The sequence below is a fragment of the Callithrix jacchus genome, chromosome 2 (genome assembly GCF_049354715.1).
Source record: "Callithrix jacchus isolate 240 chromosome 2, calJac240_pri, whole genome shotgun sequence".
NCBI lineage: Eukaryota > Metazoa > Chordata > Mammalia > Primates > Cebidae > Callithrix > Callithrix jacchus.
Window position 1 is genome coordinate 110,017,141 of NC_133503.1, and position 26,153 is coordinate 110,043,293.

At 35.6% G+C, this 26,153-nt stretch overlaps 1 long non-coding RNA gene across 1 annotated transcript in view; it reads left to right on the forward strand.

Annotated features, from left to right (window-relative positions):
* LOC103791482 (uncharacterized) overlaps positions 1 to 24,907 on the forward strand; it is a 104,112-nt gene extending 79,205 nt beyond the window's left edge. Inside the window, exons 2-3 of the long non-coding RNA XR_013532575.1 lie at positions 11,625 to 11,730; positions 24,747 to 24,907. This is a non-coding gene — a long non-coding RNA (uncharacterized LOC103791482). The remainder of the gene's footprint in view (positions 1 to 11,624; positions 11,731 to 24,746) is intronic.
* Positions 24,908 to 26,153: the final 1,246 nt, after the last annotated feature.

A 26,153-nucleotide genomic window follows, 5' to 3' on the forward strand; every position in this document is an offset into this window, starting at 1 on the left:
ATATATCCAAAGGACTATAAATCGTTCTACTATAAGGACACATGTACACGAATGTTCATTGCAGCACTGTTTACAATAGCAAAGACCTGGAATCAACCCATTGATGATAGACTGGATTGGCAAAATGTGGCACATATACCCGATGGAATATTATGCAGCAATCAGAAATGATGAATTTGTGTCGTTTGTAGGGACATGGATGAATCTGGAGAACATCATCCTCAGCAACCTGACAGAAGAACAGAAAATGAAACACCGCATATTCTCACTCATAGGCAGATGTTGAAAATTGAGAACACATGGACACAGGGAGGGGAGTACTAAACACTGGGGTCTATTGGGGGGAAAAGGGGAGGGCCAGTGGGAGGGGGAGGTGGGGAGGGATAGCCTGGGGAGAAATGCCAAATGTGGGTGAAGGGGAGAAAGGAAGCAAAACACAATGCCATGTGTGTACCTATGCAACTGTCTTGCATGTTCTGCACATGTACAAAACCCAAAATGCAATAAAAAATTAAAAAAAAAAGAATGTCACACAGTCTTTGATAGTATTTCATAAGTAAACTAATCAAGTTGTTCTGGCTTTTGGTCTTTCATGAGGTTGCAGTCAAGATTTTGGCTGAGTTGCATTTCTACCCTCAGATTAAGCAACAGGAACTGTTCTAAGCTTACTCATGTGGCTACTTGTAGAAGATTTTACTTTCTTTCCATGTAGGTCAAACCATAGGGCTTTCCCAAGATCAAGTTGTCTAAAAGAGACTTTTTCGAAATTGAATGATTTAAGAGAGAGAGACAGAGGAATCAAGAGACAAGGTATAAACTCAGAAGTGGCATATTATCAATTCTGCCATATTTCATTCCTTACACACTTCAGCCCTAGAACAATTCCCAATAAGGGTTGTAGGGCATTGAAATGTTGTCTTTAAATATGTATGACACAAAGCTTTCGTCTTGACATCCAAAAACTTGCATTACAGTCACTGGTTTAAAAAAAAATGTACTCTTTTTATCTGCCCTCTCCAAAAGTAACATCTTTAGAAAAGATGATCCTAAATGTAAATTGTCTTTTCACTTCTGAGTTTGGGATATTTCTCTGATACTTTCTCATCTTTCGCAAACATAAAGTAATAGTATATTTGAGGATTGAAGAGATAAACTTAATGTCACCCTAAAATTCTGAATTGTCTTGCTTTTGTGTATCCCTCATCTAATTCAATGGGTTTACTAGAAAAGCCTATAATTAAGCAGAAGCTGAGGTAGTTTTCTTTTTTTTTTAATTTTTTATTGGATTATAGGTTTTGGGGTACATGAGCAGAGCATGCAAGACAGTTGCGTAGGTACACACATGGCAGTGCGCTTTGCTTTTCTTCTCCCCTTCACCCACATTTGGCATTTCTCCCCAGGCTATCCCTCCCAACCTCCCCCTCCCACTGGCCCTCCCCTTTTCCCCCCAATAGACCCCAGTGTTTAGTACTCCCCTTTCTGTGTCCATGTGTTCTCATTTTTCATCACCCACCTATGAGTGAGAATATGCGGTGTTTCATTTTCTGTTCTTGTGTCAGTTTGCTGAGGATGATGTTTTCCAGATTCATCCATGTCCCCACAAACGACACGAACTCATCATTTCTGATTGCTGCATAATATTCCATGGTGTATATGTGCCACATTTTTCCAATCCAGTCTATTATCAATGGGCATTTGGGTTGATTCCAGGTCTTTGCTATTGTAAACAGTGCTGCAATGAACATTCGTGTACATGTGTCCTTATAGTAGAACGATTTATAGTCTTTTGGATATATACCCAGTAATGGGATTGCTGGGTCAAATGGAATTTCTATTTCTAAGGCCTTGAGGAATCGCCAAACTGTCTTCCACAATAGTTGAACTAATTTACACTCCCACCAACAGTGTAAAAGTGTTCCTTTTTCTCCACATCCTCTCCAGCATCTGTTGTCTCCAGATTTTTTAATGATCGCCATTCTAACTGGCGTGAGATGGTATCTCAATGTGGTTTTGATTTGCATCTCTCTGATGACCAGTGACGATGAGCATTTTTTCATATGATTGTTGGCCTCATATATGTCTTCTTTCGTAAAGTATCTGTTCATATCCTTTGCCCACTTTAGAATGGGCTTGTTTGTTTTTTTCCTGTAAATCTGCTTGAGTTCTTTGTAAATTCTGGATATCAGCCCTTTGTCAGATGGGTAGACTGAGAAAATTTTTTCCCATTCTGTTGGTTGCCGATCCACTCTAGTGGCTGTTTCTTTTGCCGTGCAGAAGCTGTGGAGTTTCATTAGGTCCCATTTGTCTATTTTGGCTTTTGTTGCCAATGCTCTTGGTGTTTTGTTCATGAAGTCCTTGCCTACTCCTATGTCCTGGATAGTTTTGCCTAGATTTCCTTCTAGGGTTTTTATGGTGCCAGGTCTTAGGTTTAAGTCTTTAATCCAGCTGGAGTTAATTTTAGTGTAAGGTGTCAGGAAGGGGTCCAGTTTCTGCTTTCTGCACATGGCTAGCCAGTTTTCACAACACCATTTGTTAAACATGGAATCCTTGCCCCATTGCTTGTTTTTGTCAGGTTTATCAAAGATTGTATAGTTGTATGTATGTTGTGTTGCCTCCGGTGCCTCTGTTTTGTTCCATTGGTCTATATCTCTGTTTTGGTACCAGTACCATGCTGTTTTGATTACTGTAGCCTTGTAGTATAGTTTGAAATCCGGTAGTGTGATGCCCCCTGCTGTGTTCTTTTTGCTTAGAATTGACTTGGCTATGCGGGCTCTCTTTTGGTTCCATATGAAGTTCATGGTGGTTTTTTCCAGTTCTGTGAAGGAAGTCAATGGTAGCTTGATGGGGATAGCGTTGATTCTGTAAATTACTTTGGGCAGTATAGCCATTTTCATGATATTAATTCTTCCTAACCATGAACATGGAATGTTTCTCCATCTGTTTGTGTCCTCTCTGATTTCGTTGAGCAGTGGTTTGTAGTTCTCCTTGAAGAGGTCCCTTACGCTCCTTGTGAGTTGTATTCCAAGGTATTTTATTCTTTTTCTGGCAATTGCGAATGGCAGTTCGCTCTTGATTTGGCTTTCTTTAAGTCTGTTATTGGTGTAGACGAATGCTTGTGATTTTTGCACATTGATTTTATATCCTGAGACTTTGCTGAAGTTGTTTATCAGTTTCAGGAGTTTTTGGGCTGAGGCGATGGGGTCTTCTAGGTATACTATCATGTCATCTGCAAATAGAGACAATTTGGCTTCCACCTTTCCTATTTGAATACGCTTTATTTCTTTTTCTTGCCTGATTGCTCTGGCTAGAATTTCCAGTACTATATTGAATAGGAGTGGTGAGAGAGGGCATCCTTGTCTAGTACCGGATTTCAAAGGGAATGCTTCCAGTTTTTGCCCATTCAGTATGATATTGGCTGTTGGTTTGTCATAAATAGCTTTTAGTACTTTGAGATACGTTTCATCGATACCGAGTTTATTGAGGGTTTTTAGCATAAAGGGCTGTTGAATTTTGTCAAATGCCTTCTCTGCATCAATTGAGATAATCATGTGGTTTTTGTTTTTGGTTCTGTTTATGTGGTGAAATACGTTGATAGACTTGCATATGTTGAACCAGCCTTGCATCCCTGGGATGAATCCTACTTGATCATGATGAATAAGTTTTTTGATTTGCTGTTGCAATCGGCTTGCCAATATTTTATTGAAGATTTTTGCATCTATGTTCATCATGGATATTGGCCTGAAGTTTTCTTTTCTCGTTGGGTCTCTGCCGGGTTTTGGTATCAGGATGATGTTGGTCTCATAAAATGATTTGGGAAGGATTCCCTCTTTTTGGATTGTTTGAAATAGTTTTAGAAGGAATGGTACCAGCTCCTCCTTGTGTGTCTGGTAGAATTCGGCTGTGAACCCATCTGGACCTGGGCTTTTTTTGTGAGGTAGGCTCTTAATTGCTGCTTCAACTTCAGACCTTGTTATTGGTCTATTCATAGTTTCAGCTTCCTCCTGGTTTAGGCTTGGGAGGACACAGGAGTCCAGGAATTTATCCATTTCTTCCAGGTTTACTAGTTTATGTGCATATAGTTGTTTGTAATATTCTCTGATGATGATTTGAATTTCTGTGGAATCTGTGGTGATTTCCCCTTTATCATTTTTTATTGCATCTATTTGGTTGTTCTCTCTTTTATTTTTAATCAATCTGGCTAGTGGTCTGTCTATTTTGTTGATCTTTTCAAAAAAACAGCTCTTGGATTTATTGATTTTTTGAAGGGTTTTTCGTGTCTCAATCTCCTTCAGCTCAGCTCTGATCTTAGTAATTTCTTGTCTTCTGCTGGGTTTTGAGTTTTTTTGATCTTGCTCCTCTAGCTCTTTCAATTTTGACGATAGGGTGTCAATTTTGGATCTCTCCATTCTCCTCATATGGGCACTTATTGCTATATACTTTCCTCTAGAGACTGCTTTAAATGTGTCCCAGAGGTTCTGGCACGTTGTGTCTTCATTCTCATTGGTTTTGAAGAACTTCTTTATTTCTGCCTTCATTTCGTTGTTTACCCAGTCAACATTCAAGAGCCAGTTGTTCAGTTTCCATGAAGCTGTGCGGTTCTGGGTTGGTTTCTGAATTCTGAGTTCTCACTTGATTGCATTATGGTCTGAGAGGCTGTTTGTTATGATTTCAGTTGTTTTGCATTTGTTGAGCAGTGCTTTACTTCCAATTATGTGGTCAATTTTAGAGTAGGTGTGATGTTGTGCTGAGAAGAATGTGTATTCTGTGGATTTGGGGTGGAGAGTTCTGTAAATGTCCACCAGGTTTGCTTGCTCCAGGTCTGAGTTCAAGCCCTGGGTATCCTTGTTGATTTTCTGTCTGGTTGATCTGTCTAGTATTGACAGTGGAGTGTTAAGGTCTCCCACTATTATTGTGTGGGAGTCTAAGTCTTTCTGTAAGTCATTAAAAACTTGCCTTATGTATCTGGGTGCTCCTGTGTTGGGTCCATATATGTTTAGGATCGTTAGCTCTTCTTGTTGTATCGATCCTTTTACCATTATGTAATGGCCTTCTTTGTCTCTTTTGATCTTTGTTGCTTTAAAGTCTATTTTATCGGAGATGAGAATTGCAACTCCTGCTTTTTTTTGCTTTCCATTAGCTTGGTAAATCTTCCTCCATCCCTTTATTTTGAGCCTTTGTGTATCCTTGCATGTGAGATGGGTTTCCTGGATACAGCACACTGATGGGTTTTGGATTTTTATCCAATTTGCCAGTCTGTGTCTTTTGATTGGTGCATTTAGTCCATTTACATTTAGGGTTAATATTGTTATGTGTGAATTTGATACTGCCATTTTGATGCTAAGTGGCTGTTTTGCCTGTTAGTTGTTGTAGATTCTTCATTATGTTGAAGATCTTTAGCATTCAGTGTGATTTTGGAATGGCTGGTACTGATTGATCCTTTCTATGTGTAGTGCCTCTTTTAGGAGCTCTTGTAAATCAGGCCTGGTGGTGACAAAATCTCTGAGTACTTGCTTGTTCGCAAAGGATTTTATTCTTCCTTCACTTCTGAAGCTCAGTTTGGCTGGATATGAAATTCTGGGTTGAAAGTTCTTTTCTTTAAGAATGTTGAATATTGGCCCCCACTCTCTTCTGGCTTGTAGTGTTTCTGCCGAAAGATCTGCTGTGAGTCTGATGGGCTTCCCTTTGTGGGTGACCCGACCTTTCTCTCTGGCTGCCCTTAGTATTCTCTCCTTTATTTCAACCCTGTTGAATCTGACGATTATGTGCCTTGGGGTTGCTCTTCTTGCGGAATATCTTTGTGGTGTTGTCTGTATTTCCTGCAATTGAGTGTTGGCTTGTCTTGGTAGGTGGAGGAAATTTTCCTGGATGATGTCCTGAAGAGTATTTTCCAGCTGGGATTCATTCTTTTCGTCCCCTTCTGGTACACCTATCAAACGTAGGTTAGGTCTTTTCACATAGTCCCACATTTCTTGGAGACTTTGTTCATTCCTTTTTGCGCTTTTTTCTCTGATCTTGGTTTCTCGTTTTATTTCATTGAGTTGGTCTTCAACTTCAGATATTCTTTCTTCTGCTTGGTCAATTCGGCTATTGAAACTTGCGTTTGCTTCGCGAAGTTCTCGTATTGTGTTTTTCAGCTCCTTTAATTCATTCATATTCCTCTCTAAGGTATCCATTCTTGTTATCATTTCCTCGAATCTTTTTTCAAATCTTTTTTCAAGGTTCTTAGTTTCTTTGCATTGATTTAATACATGATCTTTTAGCTCACAAAAGTTTCTCATTATCCATCTTCTGAAGTCTAATTCCATCATTTCGTCACAGTCATTCTCCATCCAGCTTTGTTCCCTTGCTGGTGAGGAGTTTTGGTCCTTTCTAGGAGGCGAGGTGTTCTGGTTTCGGGTGTTTTCCTCCTTTTTGCGCTGGTTTCTTCCGATCTTTGTGGATTTGTCCGCTGGTCGTCTGCGTAGTTGCTGACTTTTCGTTTGGGTCTCTGAGTGGACACCCAGAATGTTGATGATGAAGAATTTCTGTTGCTTGGTTTTCCTTCTACCAGTCTAGCCCCTTCGCTGTACGACTGCTGAGGTCCGCTCCAGACCCTGCTTGTCTGGGGTTCACCTCTAGTAGCTGTGGCACAGAGAGGGATGCTACCAGTTTCTTTTTCTGCTCTCTTTGTCCCAGGATGATGCCTGCCTAATGTCAGTCTTTTGGATATAGAGGGGTGAGGGAGCTGCTTGAGGAGACAGTTTGTACTTTATAGGGGTTTAATTGCTGAGCCGTGCACTCTGTTGTTCATTCAGGGCTGTTAGGCTGCTATGTTTGATTCTGCTGCAACAGAGCTCATTAAAAAACCCTTTTTTTTTTTTTTCTCAAATGCTCTGTGTTGAGGGGTTTGGGCTTTATTTTTGGATGTCCGATCAGGTGTCCTGCCCAGCTCAAAGGCAGACTAGCCACTGTTTGGCTGCCGAGGCTCCGCCCTGCTGTTGTGTGATTCGCACTGTTCCTGCCGGCTCTGCTGTGGTCGCCGCCACGCCCTGCGGCGGAGTCTCTTTGTTGTAGCGTGTTGCCTCAGCAACGGCAGGCTGCGTCAGCAGTGGGCGTGTATCTCAGTAGGGACGGGTTGCCTCGGCAACGGCTGGCTGCGTCAGCAGTGGGCGTGTATATCAGTTTGGGCAGGTTGCCTCCGTAGTGGTGGACGCCTCTCCCCCACAGAGCGTCTTGGACCATCTGCCCGGGATAGTTTGAAATCGCGGTTTTGTTCGTCCCACTGGGTATCCCAAACGATCTGTCCCTGCAATCCCCCGGGCTGGGCTACTGTGCAAGTCTCGTTCAGTCTCAAGTCCAGCCCTCTCAAGTCTCAGGTTGCCGGTTCAACAAGGCACCCGGACAAGCGCGCCCTGTGGGGATTGCTGGGTAGGGCCGGCCGCCGCCGCCCCGGCTGCCGGCTTCGCCAGGCAGACCTACTGCCTGGCGTCCCGTGTCTTTTTATACTTGGGAGTTTCCCCGTTCTGTGGGCAACAAAGATCAGTCTGGAAATGCAGCACTGACTCACCGTTTGCGAATTCAACGCGGGCTCCAATCCTGGGTTGTTCTCACAGCGCCATCTTGAGTCCCCTCCCCCCAGGTAGTTTTCTTAATGCAAGGAGCTGAGCACAGTGTCAGACTAGTTGTGCTACACCTTTAAGGAGTCAGTCTCCATTCTTTTCAAAGCTTGTATTTATCCTATTGAAATTCATGAAATACTTTAGCTCTTCAAGGACTTAAGAATTCTTCTTTGATGTCTTTCTGAGAAGTTTACTATATGCTTCAAGACAGAATATTAAATTAAGTTAGTCCCACGGCTAACTTACACATTAAGCTGACAATTCTTATACTATGCTTTAGTCAGTTTAAATTAGGCTAGTAGAGTGATATAATCTGGAATGACAGTTAGGTTTTTGGCTTGATATTATAAGCAGTGTTTTACATATTTCAGACCTAACTCTAAATTTGCCTCTTTAAAAACATTTTAAAAAATAAGACACATTTTAAAATACATTACTAGACACAATGATTGTATAACATTTAGGATGGGCTCAAAATCAGAATTAGAACAATAGAGACATACTTTTGTGCTGAGATTTATTGTTCAGAGTAACTACTTACATGGAACAAATGTGGTACAAATATTAGCTGGCATCTTTATTTTAAGATAGGTCTTTTTTGCCTTATTGATTTTTCTATGCTTATTGAAGATCACTTCATCTCCCTTTGATTTGATTCTCTTACCGACTTGGCACACCTTGTAGATGCTTCACTTCTTACTAATGGCAACTGCTAGCTATTGACCAAATATGACATGACTAGTGAATCAAAACTTTTTACATCATTATAGTTCAGTATTGGTAAGTGCAGTTTTATGTGCTATAAATTTGGTCTGCAAATGACATTTGAACTGTAGTGACCAACAAGAACAAAAATCATAATTTAAATGTCCAACAATACAATCAAAGTTTACATATCTCATAATATTGTTGGGTAAAATAATTTTACTGATTTAGAATTAAATGAAGAAGATAGTTCACAAATATTCCTGTACTTAATGGATTTCTCTGTTCTTTCACTGGTATTTTTATTTTACTTTGTAACAAAATTGCAAAAATGAAATTAATCTTATGTAGTAAATATTTGACCAGTGAATAAACAAGCCAAATAAGATACTGATTTTATTTACATGTATTTTTTTGTTGTTTAGCTGTTGCATTTGTCAAGCACACCTGTAAGGACAGTAATTGCTCTTTATCCTGCTTTGTCAGTTGGCAGTAGCAGAAAACAGATAATATTGTGTATTATGTTCACCGTTTTTAATTTACTTTTATGACCTAGAACACTTATGGACTTACTTTTTTTTCTATAGGTTGCTTTTATAAAACAACTTTCCAAAAGATATGCACCTGTAGCAAAAAATAAAATAGATTTGTGAAATGTGAATTATTAGGAAATATGGATAGTCAGAAGATGGATAAGTTTTAAGAAATATTATGAGAATATAAACTAAACAAATTTGAAAAATTCAGGATATCTTATGGCTTTTCTTATTTTTGCCAAGGCCTCAAAAGTGATGTACTCATTCTATACAGGATACCCTAGTAGAAACCAGGGAAAACATAAAATACAGAGCTGTGTATTGAGAATTTATCAAATTCTTATTTGGATATAGGTCTTTTTATTTTTTTGGCTAGAGCATATGACTACATAGTTATTTATATGCATGGAGTAGTTCTGTTCTTTCTTACTGGCTCCCTTTCCCATTCTCTTCAGTGGTTGTATTATATATTTACTCCTATCCTTGAATCCTTGGCCTGCCTTTGACTGAAACTTTTGCTTTGACCTTGTATATGCTCAGTCTTCTTTACTCAGAAAGTGGACAGAAAGGTGGTATATTTTAGCTGCTGCTTTCTCCTCTGCTAGCACAGACACATAACAGTAATCTATACCCATTGTTTCACTCTTATGCCTTTCAGTGAGTATTTTCTTTTCTTTTAGTAGGCTTTATCTTTTAGAGCAGTTTTTGATTCACAACAACAACAAAGAAAACTATGTGGCAAAGAAATTTCCCATATATGTATTGTGTACACATGTACACAGCCTTCCCCATTACCAACATCCCCAGAGTAGCACATTTGTTACAACTGATGAATCTACATTGACATATCATTATCACCCAAAGACCATAGTTCACATCGAGGTTCACTTTTGGTATTGTACATTCTGTGGATTTGCACAAATTTATATGACATTGTATACCATTATAGTATCATATGTAGTAGTTTTGCCACCCTATAAGTCCTCTGTGCTTTGCCTGTTCATCCGTCCCTTCCCATAACTCCTGAAAACCATGGATCATTTTACGGCCTCCATAGTCTTGTCCTGTTTAGAATTTGACATAGTAAAAATTACATAGTATGTAGACTTTTCAGGCTGGCTTTTTTCATTCAGTAATATGCATTTAAATTTTCTCCATTGCTTGATAACTCATTTCTTTTTAGTGCTAAATAGTATTCTATTATCTGGATGCATTTGTACACCTACAGAAAAATACCTTGTTTGCTTTCACATTTTGACAATTGTGAAGAAAACCTACTATAAACATGTTTTTGTTATAAAAACATTCAGGTTTTTGCGTAGACACAAGTTTTCTACTCCTTCAGATAAATACAAAGGAATACAATGGCTGGATCCTATAAAAAGAGTATATTTACCTTATAAAAATCTGCCAAATTATCTTTCAATGTAGCTGTAGCATTTTGGATTATTGGGAGCAATGAATGAGAGATTCTGTTGTTCCAGATCCTCAAGAGCATTCAGTGATTTTTATCAGCATTCTGGAATTTTGCATTCTAGTAGATGTGTAGTGGTATCTCATTGTTGTCTTGACCTTTCTGAACTGTGTTTTCCCTTCTGGGATTAAATTAATACTGTTTGAAACTGACCCCTGGATTGTCAATTAGACTTAATTGTTAGCCTTCCTTGATTTCTTTGTCATATCTCTCTTCCTAGAATGCTCTCCTTTCTTGGCTTAACTGGCAATAATATTTTCCTTCTTATCACCTACTGTTATTTATCTGGCTGATTGAGCATTAGTTTTTTTTATCTGCTCTGTTACCCACAGACTAACAACATATTTTTCATTGTTATGATCTTCCTACAGTTACTTCTATGATACAAATGTACAAAATTATTTCTCCACTATTATATTTTCTTTTGAAATAAGAGTAATTTTAATTCACCTAGGAAACTCTGATTATTAATGTATTATTTAATAGAAACCTTAAGTATATTATGCCCCAAGATAGAAGTAGTATTAATAATAATGGCAATGATAGAAATAGTAATATAGTTTACAGACATTATTTGTTTTAATCTGCATAAAAACCCCTTGACAGGAAATTACTCTATGTCTTTTACTATGGACAAAACTGAGAATCAGAATTCATTAAGTAATTTGAATGATGTCAAGAAGCCAATAAGGATAAATAAATTTATTGGAATGCAAGTCTATCGGATTGCTAAACTCTGCTGCTTCCTAAAAGTAATTTTATATACAATAAACCAACCTTTTATGTTGTTGTTAAAAGTTCAGTTAATGACTTTAGCAGCCACATACCACTTATACTTGAAATCTAAGATACATCTCTGACCACTTCATCTGCAACACAATTCAGTTTGTTTCTGAGTTGTGATAAATGGGTGCTAAAAACTATTAAAATAAATTTCCTGCTTTTATTTTTTTCTTTCACTACTCTCATTCACAGACTTTCTGATCCATCTTCTATCTAAGTCTTCTTCCACACCCTACTTCACTTATCATTCTGAAACTCAAGACTTTTTATTTCATTCCCTTGAATATAGTTTTTTGGTTATTCTAATTGTATACAAGAGAAAGCCCAAACTCCCAATCTTCCCATTCACATATCTGATGTAATATATAGTTTTATCCCTTGCCACTCAGCCCCATGCTCATTTGGCTTTAGATTTATCCTATTATTGGTGTGTGAACCTACTAGTCACTTTTATGCCTTCACTTATTCCTTTGCTCATGATCTTCTTTCTTTCCTTATTTTCTTTTTGTTTTTGTTTTTTTTTTTTAGAAAAGAAAAGAAAGGAGAGAAGGAAAGAAAAAAAAAGGAATGAAGGAGAGGAAGAAAAAGGAAGAAAAAGAGGGAGAGAGAACGGGAATGTTGCTTTATTCTAAAAGTGGGTATTAAAACCCTTATATGTCAATAATTGTGCTTATTAATGGTCAATCAATATTTCAGTTAAATCTATGAGTACGTGTGATGTGGTACTGACAAGAATGTATGTTTTCTGTATTTAAAGTGGAGAGCTCTATAAATATTTATTATGTTTACTTGTTTCAGATCTGAGTTCAAGTCCTGGATATCCTTATTAATTTTCTGTCTCGTTGATCTATCTAATACTGATGTTGAAGTCTCCCACTACTATTGTGTGGGAGTCTAGGGAGTCTAAGTCTCTTTGTAGGTCTTATGTATCTGGGTGTTAGGATTGTTAGCTCTTCTTTTTGCATTGATCCTTTTACCACTATATCTTTGTTGCTTTAAAATCTATTTTTTCAGAGGCGAGAATTGCAACTCCTGCTTTTTAAAAATTTATTTATTTTTGTTCTCCATTTGGTTGGTAAATCTTTATCCATCCCTTTGTTTTGAGTCTTTGTGTATCCTTGCACATGAAATGGGTCTGGATGTAGCATACCACTGGGTTTTGGCTGTATCTTTTGATTGGGGGATTTAGTCGATTTAAATTTAGGATTACTGCCATTTGATGTTAACTGGCTGTTTTGTCAATTCGTAGATGTAAATTCTTCATTATGTTGAGGCTCTTTACTTTTTGGTATATTTTTTAGAAAGGCTAATACTGGTTGTTCCTTTCTATGTGTAATGCTTCTGTCAGAAGCTCTTGTAAAGCAGGCCTGATGGTAATAACATCTCTTGAGTACTTGCTTGTTCATAAAAGATTTTATTTTTCCTTCTGTTGTGAAGCTTAGTTTGGCTGGATATGAAATTCTGGGTTGAAAGTTTTTTTCTTTAAGGATGTTGAATATTGATTTTTGCTCTCTTCTGGCTTGTAGGGTTTCTGCTGAGAGGTCTGCTATAAGTCTGATAGGTGTCCCTTTGTGGGTAACCCGACCTTTCTCTCTGGCTGCCCTTAGTATTTTCTCCTTCATTTCAACCCTGGTGAATCTAATGATTATGTGCCTTGAGGTTGCTCTTTTTGAGGAGTATCTTTGTGGTGTTCTCTGTATTACCTGGAGATAAATATTGTCCTGCTTTACTAGGTTGGGAAATTTTTCCTGAATAATATCCTGAAGAGTATTTTTCAGCTTGTATTCATTCTCTTCCTCATATTCAGGTACACCTATCAAATGTAAATTAGGTCTTTTCACATAGTCCCATATTTCTTGGATACTTTGCTCATTCCTTTTTTTTTATTGCATTTTAGGTTTTGGGGTACATGTGCAGAACATGCAAGACAGTTGCATAGGTACACACATGGCAGTGTGTTTTGCTTGATTTCTCTCCTTCACCCACATTTGGCATTTCTCCCCAGGCTATTCCTTCCCATCTCCCACTCCCAGTGGCCCTCCCCTTTTCCCCCCAATAGACCCCAGTGTTTAGTACTCCCCTCTCTGTGTCCATGTGTTCTCATTTTTCATCACCCGCCTATGAGTGAGAATATGCGGTGTTTCATTTTCTGTTCCTGTGTCAGTTTGCTGAGAATGATGTTCTCCAGATTCATCCATGTCCCTACAAATGACACAAACTCATCATTTCTGATTGCTGCATAATATTCCATCATGTATATGTGCCACATTTTTCCAATCCAGTCTATTATCAATGGGCATTTGGGTTGATTCCAGATCTTTGCTATTGTAAACAGTGCTGCAATGAACATTCGTGTGCATGTGTCCCTATAGTAGAACGATTTATAGTCCTTTGGATATATACCCAGTAATGGGATTGCTGGGTCAAATGGAATTTCTATTTCTAAGGCCTTGAGGAATCGCCACACTGCCTTCCACAATGGTTGAACTAATTTACACTCCCACCAACAGTGTAGAAGTGTTCCTATTTCTCCACATTCTCTCCAGCATCTGTTGTCTCCAGATTTTTTAATGATCGCCATTCTAACTGGCGTGAGAGGGTATCTCAGTGTGGTTTTGATTTGCATCTCTCTGATGACCAGTGACGATGAGCATTTTTTCATATGATTGTTGGCCTCATATCTGTTTTCTTTCGTGAAGTGTCTGTTCATATCCTTTGCCCAATTTTGAATGGGCTTGTTTGTTTTTTTTTCTGTAAATCTGTTTGAGTTCTTTGTAAATTCTGGATATCAGCCCTTTGTCAGATGGATAAACTGCAAAAATTTTTTCCCATTCTGTTGGTTGCCAATTCACTCTAGTGACTGTTTCTTTTTCTGTGCAGAAGCTGTGGAGTTTGATGAGGTCCCATTTGTCTATTTTGGCTTTTGTTGTCAATGCTTTTGGTGTTTTGTTCATAAAGTCCTTGCCTACTCCTATGTCCTGGATAGTTTTGCCTAGATTTTCTTCTAGGGTTTTTATGGTTCCAGGTCTTATGTTTAAGTCTTTAATCCATCTGGAGTTAATTTTAGTGTAAGGTGTCAGGAAGGGGTCCAGTTTCTGCTTTCTGCACATGGCTAGCCAGTTTTCCCAACACCATTTGTTAAACAGGAAATCCTTTCCCCATTTCTTGTTTTTGTCAGGTTTATCAAAGATTGTATGGTTGTAGATATGTTGTGTTGCCTCTGATGCCTCTGTTTTGTTCCATTGGTCTATGTCTCTGTTTTGGTACCAGTACTATGCTGTTTTGATTACTGTAGCCTTGTAGTATAGTTTGAAATCCGGTAATGTGATGCCCCTCGCTGCTCATTTCTTTTTATCCTTTTTCTGTATTCTTGCCTTCTCATTGTATTTAATTAAGTTGATCTTCGACCTCTGATATCCTTTCTTCTGCTTGATTAATTCAGTTATTAAAATTGGCGCATATTTCACAAAGTTCTCATGTGTTTTTCAACTCCATTAATTCATTTATATTTCTCTGTATATTGTCTATTCTTGTTAGCATTTCTTCAAACCTTTTTTCAAAGTACTTAGTTTCTTTGCATTGGGTTAGAACATGTTCTTTTAACTCCCAGAAGTTTCTTATCATTCACCTTCTGAAGCCTACTTTTCTTAATGGAACGCAGCCCTTCTCCATCAGCCATTGTTTCATTGCTGATGAGGAACTGTAATCCCCTGTAAAGAAAGAGGCATTCTGATTTTGGGTATTCTCAGCCTTTTTAGGCTGGTTTTTTCCCTTCATTATAAATTTATCCATCTGCTGTCTTTACAATTACTGCCTTTCTAATTAGGTTTCTGAGTGGACGTCCAATTTATTGATTCCCAGTGCTGGAATCTGAGCAATTCACTGAGCTGGCCAAAACAGCAGCATTAAGACTGTTGGTGCTCTTCTGCCTGGGAATCTCCAGTCTGGCTTTTTTCTTGAGTTTGTAATAGGCAACTCTGCCTTCCTGAACCTCCAAACATCAGTCAGAAGGGGAACCAGTCCTGTTTACTCTGCACCAAGAGCTGCCATGCCAAGGCATCGGCAAAACCACCGTGTTGGCCACAAGAATCATGCTGATGACCCGTGGGGCTCCTCCGCTGGGAATCTTGTGGTCCGTGAGTGACAAAAATTCATCTGAAAGTGTGACATCCTCTCATTCTCTGCACTTTCACTGGGAGCTACAATCCTGAGCTGTCAGTAATCAGCCATCTTGGATCTCTCTCCCTGTGTTCTTATTTTTTTTCCTCACTTAAAATTCGCTTCATCTCTTGTCATCACTGGTATATTTATATTCATATAGGTTGCTTATGGCTCTATCTCCAAATAAACTGACATGTTTTCTGGAAAAAGTCAGGTCTTCATTTTTACCACCTTACTCTCTTTTTTGTAAAGGCCTCATTGTCTACAACTTCTTGCACAAAAGGCTCAGGTTGAAATTTTTGATTCTCAGCCACAGTGAGAAAACAAGAGACATGTTCAGAATCCATATATAAGGTTTTGAGATACTAAAAAATGATATAAGTAAGAATAATTATAATAATTAACTTTTTAATAAATTACAATGTGACAGTGACACATGCAAAAATCCCACCACAGCATTACCTAATAACATTTAAGGGCACTTAAAATACAGAATAGAGCCTAACAGACTTCAGATATAGAAACATCAATTGTATACAGTAGTTGAGAGATCAGAAAAGCATTTCACTTCTCAAAATTTATAGCTATAAATATAAGTAGGAAAAACCAAACAGTGATTATCAGGCACTCCCAGTGAAAAGCAATTTATTTTAGGAAATAATTGTTAATTTTTCTCAGAATTTGATAAGCTATGGAGACCATAAAAATGATAATGAGATTTGAATATTATCCTCAATACTCCTATAATTTTATACCATTGCATGAATATATATTCTTTTAAAATTTACAAATATTAGTTATGAAATTATATGTTTTGCCGCAAAAAAATCTCAGTAATATTTTCAAATGGTAACTATAAAGACACTATCACATGACTATGACACAATAAAATATATATAGAGATAATTCATATAAAATAAGGAATTTACAAAATGAATTCTCCGGATTTTTTAGGAACCTCCGAACTGTTCTCCATAGTGACTGTACTAATTTATATACCCACCTACAGTGTACAAGGATTTTCTTTTCTTCACATCCTCACCAGTGTTTATTACTGCCTGTCTTTTGAATATAAGCCATTTTAACTGTAGTGAGATGATAACTCAAAAAATAAAGAATATTAGCAATTATAATAGGAATACAATGACAGATGAAAATAAGACCACAGTTTTAAAGGAACAAAATTATTTTAAATAAAATAATATATATTATTTCTTTTATATTAATTATATTATATTATATTTACAAGATATGTAATAGCATATGCTACCAGAGCTGATTTTAAAGTGTACAAAACTGAAATAAACCAATTTACTTTAAATAAATGGAAAAATGTGCCAATGATCTACTTTGTTCCTTGAAAACCCCTTTAAATACTCATAACAACGTAATATATTATCTATAGTAACAGTAATAAAAATGATTTAAGCAGCATGTTGCTAAATTGTTTTAATCACAGGCCAATTTAGAGGAATCATGAGAAGAAGAAATATCAACATTTGCCCATCCCCATATTTGGATATCTATCTTCCTAGTAATGATAGCAATTCATAGAGTAGGGAGATACAGTGAATATGAAGCTGCACAACTTATTTCCTATCCTAATTAGACCAGAGTGAGGAGGAGAAACAAAAATGCTTCAATATTCCGAACTTGCTTTGGTTACAGGTCCTTAAATTAACCACTTGGAGTTCTGCATGATAATCCGTCACTCCTGCCACAAGAAGAAAAGGTGCCTCCACTTTCTGCAGTGTCCTTTTACCACCCTCTACTGTCAAGGGAGAAAGGTTTACAAGTTCTAGGATTATGACCAGGGCAATGGAAGTGAGAGGAACAGTTTCCAGCTACCTTTGTTGACATTTTCAATTTGTCTCTGTAGGTCTTTCAAATGTTGCCTGACCTGACTACGTGTAGGCTTTATTATTGAGAGCATGTGCATTTCAAAATGTTGTATCTTCTTGACCTATTTTTGCGTTAACAAGTATAATGTTCATATACAGATATGGATACAGATATATAGATAGGTGTTTTCCACTTTTAGCTCTATATTGTTTGTCCTTAATATTGTTACTCTGATTTCTTTTACTTCATATTAATCTGACACTTTTCCACTTTTTTTTTGCTTTGAACTTAACACATCTTATTTTATGCATATCTCCCCTGAACAAAAGTGTTGGGTCTTATGTTTTTCTTGATAACCAATTGATATTTTCTATATTTTAATTAGTGAGTTAAATCGTGTTTGAATTCTGCAGTGACCATTATAGTTTGACGTATCTACTTCATTTTATTTTATATTTTTCATTTAAATACTGTCTTCTGTTTTTATATTTTTTTCTGTAATACATTAGATAAGTAGATGAGAAGTAATAGAATAATTAATTTGATCCATTAATGTCTACAGAGCAAACATCAAACATTAGAAATGAAAAGACAAGAGAGGAAGGAGGGAGAGAAAGAATGAGATTTCTGGAACCACTGAGAACCAAAACTGTAATTCATAATAATGTTCTAGGGGAATAAAGGAGGCTGTAGCAAAAGAGAATGGAAGGAGGCAAGAGTTATTTTTATGTTCAGTATTTCTGTTTTATTCTTTATAACTTCTTGTTTCCCCTTCATGCTATTGATATTCTCTTCATTTTTTGAATATATTTATTATAATTATTAATTCTTGTTTGTTTAGGCTACAGTGCATTGTCTTTTTGTTATAGGTCTGTCCCTCAGATGTCTGATAATTTTTTCTTGTAAATTGTGCGAACTGGATAAAAATCCAGACATGCATTGACTTTGACAATTCCTGTTTGTTTTAGAGATGTGGAATGCCCAAGGCAATGTCCTGTAACTTCTCTGCCTTAAAATTCCTTCATTTGATATCCCCTCAAAAGGTGGCTCTTGTCCTCTAAGGACAAGAGCCACCTTTTGAGGGGATATCAAATGAAGCCTTTTAGATCTGTTAGAGCTCTAAAGGTACTCTCTTCCAAGAGCTCACTCTATAAATACAGTGATTTCCACATTTGGCTGTACATTCTAATAAACTGGGATACTTTACAAAATATTTGATGCTCACTCCTCAGAGAGTCTCATTTACTTGGTTAAAGTTGTGTCCCTGGCATCAAAATTTTTTAAAGCTACCCAGGTGACTATAATGTGTACTCAAGTCTGAAAGTGCTACTTCAGCAGAAGACTCAGTTTACAGAGAAAAACTCCTATTACTCCATTCCAATGTTTCTGCATTTGTAATATTCTACTTGTAGTGGTGCTTAAACTATAGCACGCTTAAATGAAAACACAGATTTGGAGGCCTACCTCCCAAAATTCTGATTCAGTAGTTTTGGCTGGTATTTGAGATTTTTCATTTTTAACAAGGCCCCAGGTAATGCTGTTGCTATGGGCCCTACTCTCTAAGAGAACCACTGTCCTACTGTTAATATTTATGCATATATAATACTTAATTTTCAAAAAGTACATTAACAGTTTGCTGGTAATTGTTTTCTCAATATTTAAACAAAAATTATTTAAGACAGTATAGCATGAGCATTCAGTAAAAATAATTTTAACTTAAATGAATTAAAAGAGATTTTATAAAAGAAAATAACTTGAAATTTTTGAATACTCTTATAATGAAGTAGAAAAATCATAGAATGTTAAATAACTCACACTGGAAGTCCCTATTCTGACTGGAAAGCTGGAAAATAATAGATTTATTAAAATTGTTGATCTTGAAGTTTTTCTATAAATATTATCTTAATTTTATTAGTGCTTAAAATAGAAACATGAACACATCATTTTCTAATATACCCTAGTCTAAAATAATTTTTAAAATATTTTAATAATCATAACAGAGCTCAAGCTATTTTTTACTTAGTCTTAATTAAATAAATTGAATAAAACTATCATTTTGATAAGTTTTTTTAAACCATCTTGGAGATGTAATATAATAGTTTTTTGTCCTATTCAAGCAGATTATATTATGAATTGAATCATGCTAAACTTTAAATGGATTTATATAACTGATAAGTTCAGTTTATATAATATAGATTTGTGTGATGTACTATAACATTTATTTTTTACAAAATGGAGATAGGGTCTCCCTAAGTTGGCCAGGTTGGTCTTGAACTCTTGTTGGCCTCCCAAAGTGCTAGGATTACAGGTGAAAGCCAGCACACCCATCCATATAACACTGCATATTTTTCATAGCTAAAAATCTAAGAAAATGTCAATAATATTTAAATTTTTCTACTAACACATGACCTAATAATTCGTTTTTTATGTTCCCTACATTATGTGTGACAGAAGCTTCAAAGCTTCCATTTTACAAATAGTAATTCTGCATGTAAGTTACTCTTGACATGAAATCCTAGCTTGTAGGTACATGGCATTGCACTGCTGAGAATCATGACTTTCACAAGAGGCTTTTCAAAAAGGATCATGAAAACTTCCATGCTACTGCAACCATTTTATTAAATCTAAACTTGGGCTAGAAACTTGAAATGGTTTTATTTTTTCCCTAGTCACTGCCTTTAACCATATTGATCAAGTCTATTTCTCCACAATTAAGGGCATCTTTGGGTTCATAGTAGGACAGGAGTGATAGTTTCCTCAAATAATTCTGGAGGAGTGTTTGACCTCATATATTCTCAGCTCTCTTTAGAAAACATGATACTTAAGTCTCCTTGTACTCAGTTCTGTTTCCTAGTTATCAATTTTAAGGCCACAAAGAGACCTACTCACCAGTCTGTACATTTGTTGCAGAAAAGTGATCATGTTAACTTCAGAGCATGAAATTCTTAATGCAATTATTTTTTTTGTTTTTATTCAAATCTGTTTTTAGATTCAATTAAATAAAGAGTTTTTCTGATATATATCTGTGTAAAGTTTAAAGGCAGTTTTTCTTAAACAAACTGATTTATTTGCACAATTTAAAATATTATTTAGAAATATATTCGATTAGAGATGTTATAGAACTATCTAATTTGTTTGTTTGACATTTCCCTATCTCCTCCACCAGCACCACTCATATCAAAAAAGAGAAGAAATAAATGTTAAAGAAAAGAAAGAAGGAAATGTATTTATCTTAAACTCTTTCACCAAATCTATGCTTTCCTATAGAGCAATCTCAATGACAGTAAACTAAATAGAACATTTGACTTTAGACATCACAGAGCAAACTTTTAGAAGGAATTTGGGTGACCCCATACATAATATAGGACACAAATAGTATATACTCATATTTATAACTTGGGGAGTTAAATTGGTAAAAGTTGAGCAAGAGACATTAGTACACTAAAGTTGTGGAAGATATTCTAGAGAAAGAATGTTTTGAGTTCTAAAGAAATAAGAGGTCCAAAAAATTAAAAATGATGTACTCTGGAGAGTAGGCAAAAGAAACAGTTACATCAGGATTGATACAGTGAATATTGAGGCAGAAGGAGAGACTAAAAGTACCACCTCTGATTCACTCAGATTAACCACTAACAATTTAACTTCCAACTATTTTCTCCTAACTTTCATTAATGTAACTTCTAAAATCCAATTATTTCTTTTCCTGAACAAAGTAGGGAGTTGAGAATGCAAGTTCCTGGAGTGTGACAGACTCACTGACTGAAAGGGAGGTGGCTTGAATCTCACTGGTTGTTCCTCAGCTTTTGAGCCCTAAAGAAGACCATTGTCCCAATGTCTGCTCTAGATTTTCTCTCTCCCTATTAATGTAAAACAAGCATTTTCAAATTATTCAGTAAGCTAAATTTTAATAAAAGCTATATGCCTAGTTTATTGAACAGAAGGTTAACCACAGGTTAGAGAAAATCATCTTCTCAAACAAGTAAACCACAGAAGAAAGGACATTCCTTTTCTGAGGGTAAATATTATTTTTAATATCTACTTTATGTAAAAGAAACAATGATAGGAATTTCAGCATCTTCTTATGAAAAATGACAAAACTCAAAAGACAATATAGTAATTCTAAAGAAGTAGAAGGAAAAAAAACTATCAATCTAAAATTCTATACCCCAAAAATATTTCTCAACAATAAAGCAAATATATTTTTAGACAAATATTGACCTTTTTTTTCAGTAGTCCTGAACTATAGGGAATGCTAAAAGAAGTTATTCAAGCTTTGAGAAAATACTATGTGAAGACAAAAAGGTAAAGTACTTATGTATTTGTAGGAAAATATTAAAAAATTGAATAAATACATGTAAAGAACTACACTGTTATTAAGTTAAATTATGGAAACATAGTATATAATAATGAAAGAAAAAATAATTCATTATCTATTTTTTTAAAAACCTAGAAGAGTGAAATTGCAATGTGCCTAATACAAAGAAATGGCAAATGCTAAAGGTGATGGAAACTTCAGTTACTCTGATTTGATCATTACACATTGGATGCCTATACAAAAACATCATGTGTACCTCATAAGCACATTAAACTATTATCTGACTATAATTATTAAATTTGTTTTAATAGGCTGGTGAGGTGGCATAATCTCAGCTGACTGCAACCTCCGCTTCCTGCGTTCAAGGGATTCTCCCACCTCAGTTCCCCGAGTAGCTGGAATTACAGGTGTGAAACACCACACCCAGCTATTTTTTTTATTTTTAGTAGAGATAAGGTTTCACCATATTGGCCAAACTGGTCATGAACTCCCGACCCCAGTGATCTGCCCACCTTGGCCTCCCAAAATGTTTGCATTACAGGCGTGAGCCACTGTGCCCCGACTAAAAATTTTTTAAAGTAAAATATTTTAATTTCTTAAATGAAGTTTTCATTTTTAGAGTTTCTCTTTGGTTCTTAAAATACTGTCTAGCTCTTCTTTCAAATCCCCTTCCTTTTTATAGTGGACTAATAAGAATTTACTTCTGTCAGTTTGCTATTGGTTTTCTATATGCCTTATAGCTTTTTTTGTTCCTCATTTTCTGCATTTTTATTTCCTTTTCAGTTTATTTTCTTTTTGTAATAATTTTTATATTATTTATTTCCTTTTGTGTATATTTTATATCTATATTCACTATAGTTATTTTATAGATTATATTTAATATCCTCAAGTTATATACCAATTTAGATTTACACAGCTTAATTTTAATGACATACAGAAACACTGATCTTTAACTTCTTTGTTTCCATTCCTTTCACTTGTTGATGTCACAAAATTATATCTGTATATTTTTTGTTTAAAAACATAAATATATGATATATTTTTAAGACACTCTTGCTCTGCCACCCAGGCTGGAGTGCAGTGGTGCAATCTTGGATCACTTCAGCCTCTGCCACCCAGGTTCCAGTGATTCTCCTGCCTCAACCTTCTGGGTAGCTGGATTACATGCATACACCACTATGCCTGGCTAATTTTTGTATTTTTAGTGGAGACAGTGTTTTGCCATGTTATCCAAGCTGGTTCTGTACTCCTGACCTCAGGTGATCCGCCCGTCTCAGCCTCCCAAAGTGCTGGGATTACAAGCATGAGCTACTGCACCCAGCCATAAACTAGTATTTTTTAAATGCATTAGTCTTATGTAGAAAACAAAATGTAGAGTTACAAACAAAAGTTAAAATAACACTAGTTTTTAAACTAATAATTATTTTAAAAAATATATTAGTGACTTTCTGTTGAGTAGAAAATAAAACGTGGAGTTACAAACTATTGTTATCATATTACTAGATTTTTAAAATGTTTAAGTATTTACTGTGCATTTTCTTTACTCAGATCTTTATTTTGTATGTGACTTCAAGTTACTATCTGGTTTCACTTAGTAGAATTAAATTAGACAGTACTATCTAGTTACTGTCTATATGTTTTAAAATATGTACATATACCATATTTTTAGATCCAATCATCCATTGTTGGACACAGTTTGATTCCATGACTTTACTATTGTAAGAGTGCTTAATGACTTGCTTCTCTTGTTCCTCTGAAGATTCTTTTTATTTTGTCTCTTGAAAGTTTGATTAAAGCATATCTTTATACATATATCTTTGAGTGCATTTTATTTGGAGTTCATTAAGCTTCTTGGATATTTATGCTTATATCTTGTGTCAAATTGGGGAAATTTTCAACCATTATTTCTTCAGATCTCTCTTATCCATTTCCTCTCTTATTGTACATTTACTATACTTGCAATACATATGTTCAGCAAGTTGATGGTGTTCTCTAAGTTTTTTTGGCTTTGCTTACTTTTCCTCAATATTTTGTTCTTTCTGTTTTTAGATTTGATAATTTCCATTGTTCTGTCTCAAGATTTATTGCTGCTGTTTTCTTCCATCTGCTTAAATCTGTTTTAAGATACCTTTAATATTTTTTCATTTCCATTATTGTACTTTTCAGCAGATGTTTTTTGTGTATCTTTTTAGGTTTTCTATCTTTTTATTGACATTTCCTTTTGTCCATACACTGTATTCTTGACTTTCTCCATTTCTTTATTTAGGTCTTTGAATATATGTAAGAAGAGTTTTTTTTTTTTTTTTTTTTAAGATCATTGTCTAGTAGATCTGCTATGAGATCTTTCTTCAGGGATTGCTTTTGTTTTGTTTTTTTATTTTGTTTTGTTTTTGTTTGGGTGGACCGTAATTTTTGTTTCTAAGTATTCTTTGTGATTTTTTTTTTGTTTGAAATTGAAGATTTGAATCTACAATGTAGTTACCTCTGGAAATTAGATTATACCCTTTCTCCAAGGTTTGCTCTGTTATTGTTATTTTTATGGCCTTAGGCTGGCTCTGTGTTGAGATGTGTAATTGTAAAAGGTATACTTTGCTCACCCTAGCTGCTACAACCTACATGCAAGCTGCTCCAGTAACAGGTGCACAGCTGCCAGTCATGGGGCCGAAGGTTGAGGTAGTCACTATTGTGCTAAGAGCTGTGACTGACTGAAGTTAATCTAAGTTTGCTTTCCAAGCCTTCCTCTAGAAGTTGCAAGCCTTCAATAAACTCCAGAATTCCAAAATAGTATATCAGACAGATTCTGCTAATTCAATTGTCAAGGCGGGAAGACAAATTCCCTGTGTTTCCTGCTCATCACTTTCCCAGAATTCTCTTTAAATAAAATGTTTTTTCTTTATATAACAACCTAGGAAGGAGAGAACCAAAGTTCTAAGTTGTAAAGACTATCTAAAAGCAGTATTTTTAAATAACAGGTTAAATTCATTATTAAAATACAAGAAAACTTTGGACTGTAAACATATTTAAGTGTGACAGCTTCACTACACATTAAAATTGGTATTAAGTTATCAATGGGCATTTGGGTTGATTCCTGGTCTTTGCTATTGTAAACAGTGCTGCAATGAACATTCGTGTACATGTGTCCTTATAGTAGAACGATTTATAGTCTTTTGGATATATACCCAGTAATGGGATTGCTGGGTCAAATGGAATTTCTATTTCTAAGGCCTTGAGGAATTTCCCATTGATAATAGACTGGATTGGAAAAATGTGGCACATATACACCATGGAATATTATGCAGCAATCAGAAATGATGAGTTTGTGTCGTTTGTAGGGAAATGGATGAATCTGGAAAACATCATCCTCAGCAAACTGACACAAGAACAGAAAATGAAACACCGCATATTCTCACTCATAGGTGGGTGATGAAAAATGAGAACACATGGACACAGAGGGGAGTACAAAACAGTGGGGTCTATTGGGGGGGAAAGGGGAGGGCCAGTGGGAGAGGGAGGTGGGGAGGGATAGCCTGGGGAGAAATGCCAAATGTGGGTGAAGGGGAGAAGAAAAGCAAAGCACACTGCCATGTGTGTACCTACGCAACTGTCTTGCATGCTCTGCTCATGTACCCCAAAACCTATAATCCAATAAAAAATTAAAAAAAAATTGGTATTAAGTTATCACATGTACCCCCAAAATATGTACATCTATTGTGTGTCTTTTAAAAATTAATAAAATAAATAAAATGAGTAATAAATACATTGAGCTTTGTTTTACACTTGAAAATATAACATTTTTATTAACTATATTTGTATTTTTGAGGAAAAAAGTTCCATGTTACATAATTTTTACATAATGTTTTATATTTGCACAGAAATGATTTTAAAATGTTTTTTAAACAATATATCATACTTCTAGATGAATCTCTGTTGCTTATTTACCTCATGTTGTTTCCATCATGAAAATATTCTTCATCTACAAGCTTCAAAATATTCACATTAAATGGCTAATTTGTTATTTTCTCAGAAGCCATGTAACAAACTTTTTTTGACTATATTTTTAAAGCTAGATATGGTTCTAAGTGCTAAAGATTAAGAAAAAAGATAAATAAAACAATTTTTTTCTCAGAGAATATAGTCTCTTTATATTCTGACAAATATAAAACTAAATTCCACACAATGTATTAGATGTAATAGATATTTAAGATTTAAAAATTATAAAATAATTTTGATGTAGAATGCTAAACATTATAATAAAAATTTGCACAAGTTACAAACTTAGAAATGTGGATGATATACATGTGTGGAAGACATGAGAAATGCTTAAGTTATTGAGACCACTTAATATAATTGGAAGAAATATCTAGTCCCAAGGTTTTGAAGATCACAGATACTCATACAGAGAGTAGCAATAAAAATGACATTTTAATACATAAATAGGCACAGAAAAATGAGACAAAATAGTGTATTCAAGTAACTACTACTTTATATTGCTAGATTGTGATGTCCAAAGATTAGAAAAAAAAAAAAATCAAGAAAGGAGACAATTTAAAAAGCCAGTAAAGTGATCCAGGCAAAATGCAAAGAGAACCAGAACTAACTTAGTCGCAGAGACCTGAGAAGGAAAAGAAAAATAGCTTCAAGGAATACTGAGGAAACAGGAACTTTGGGACTTGTTGATTATTGTAAAGTAGGGGATATTTTAATCACTTTACAGTTTCCAGTGCCTTATTGATTTTTAA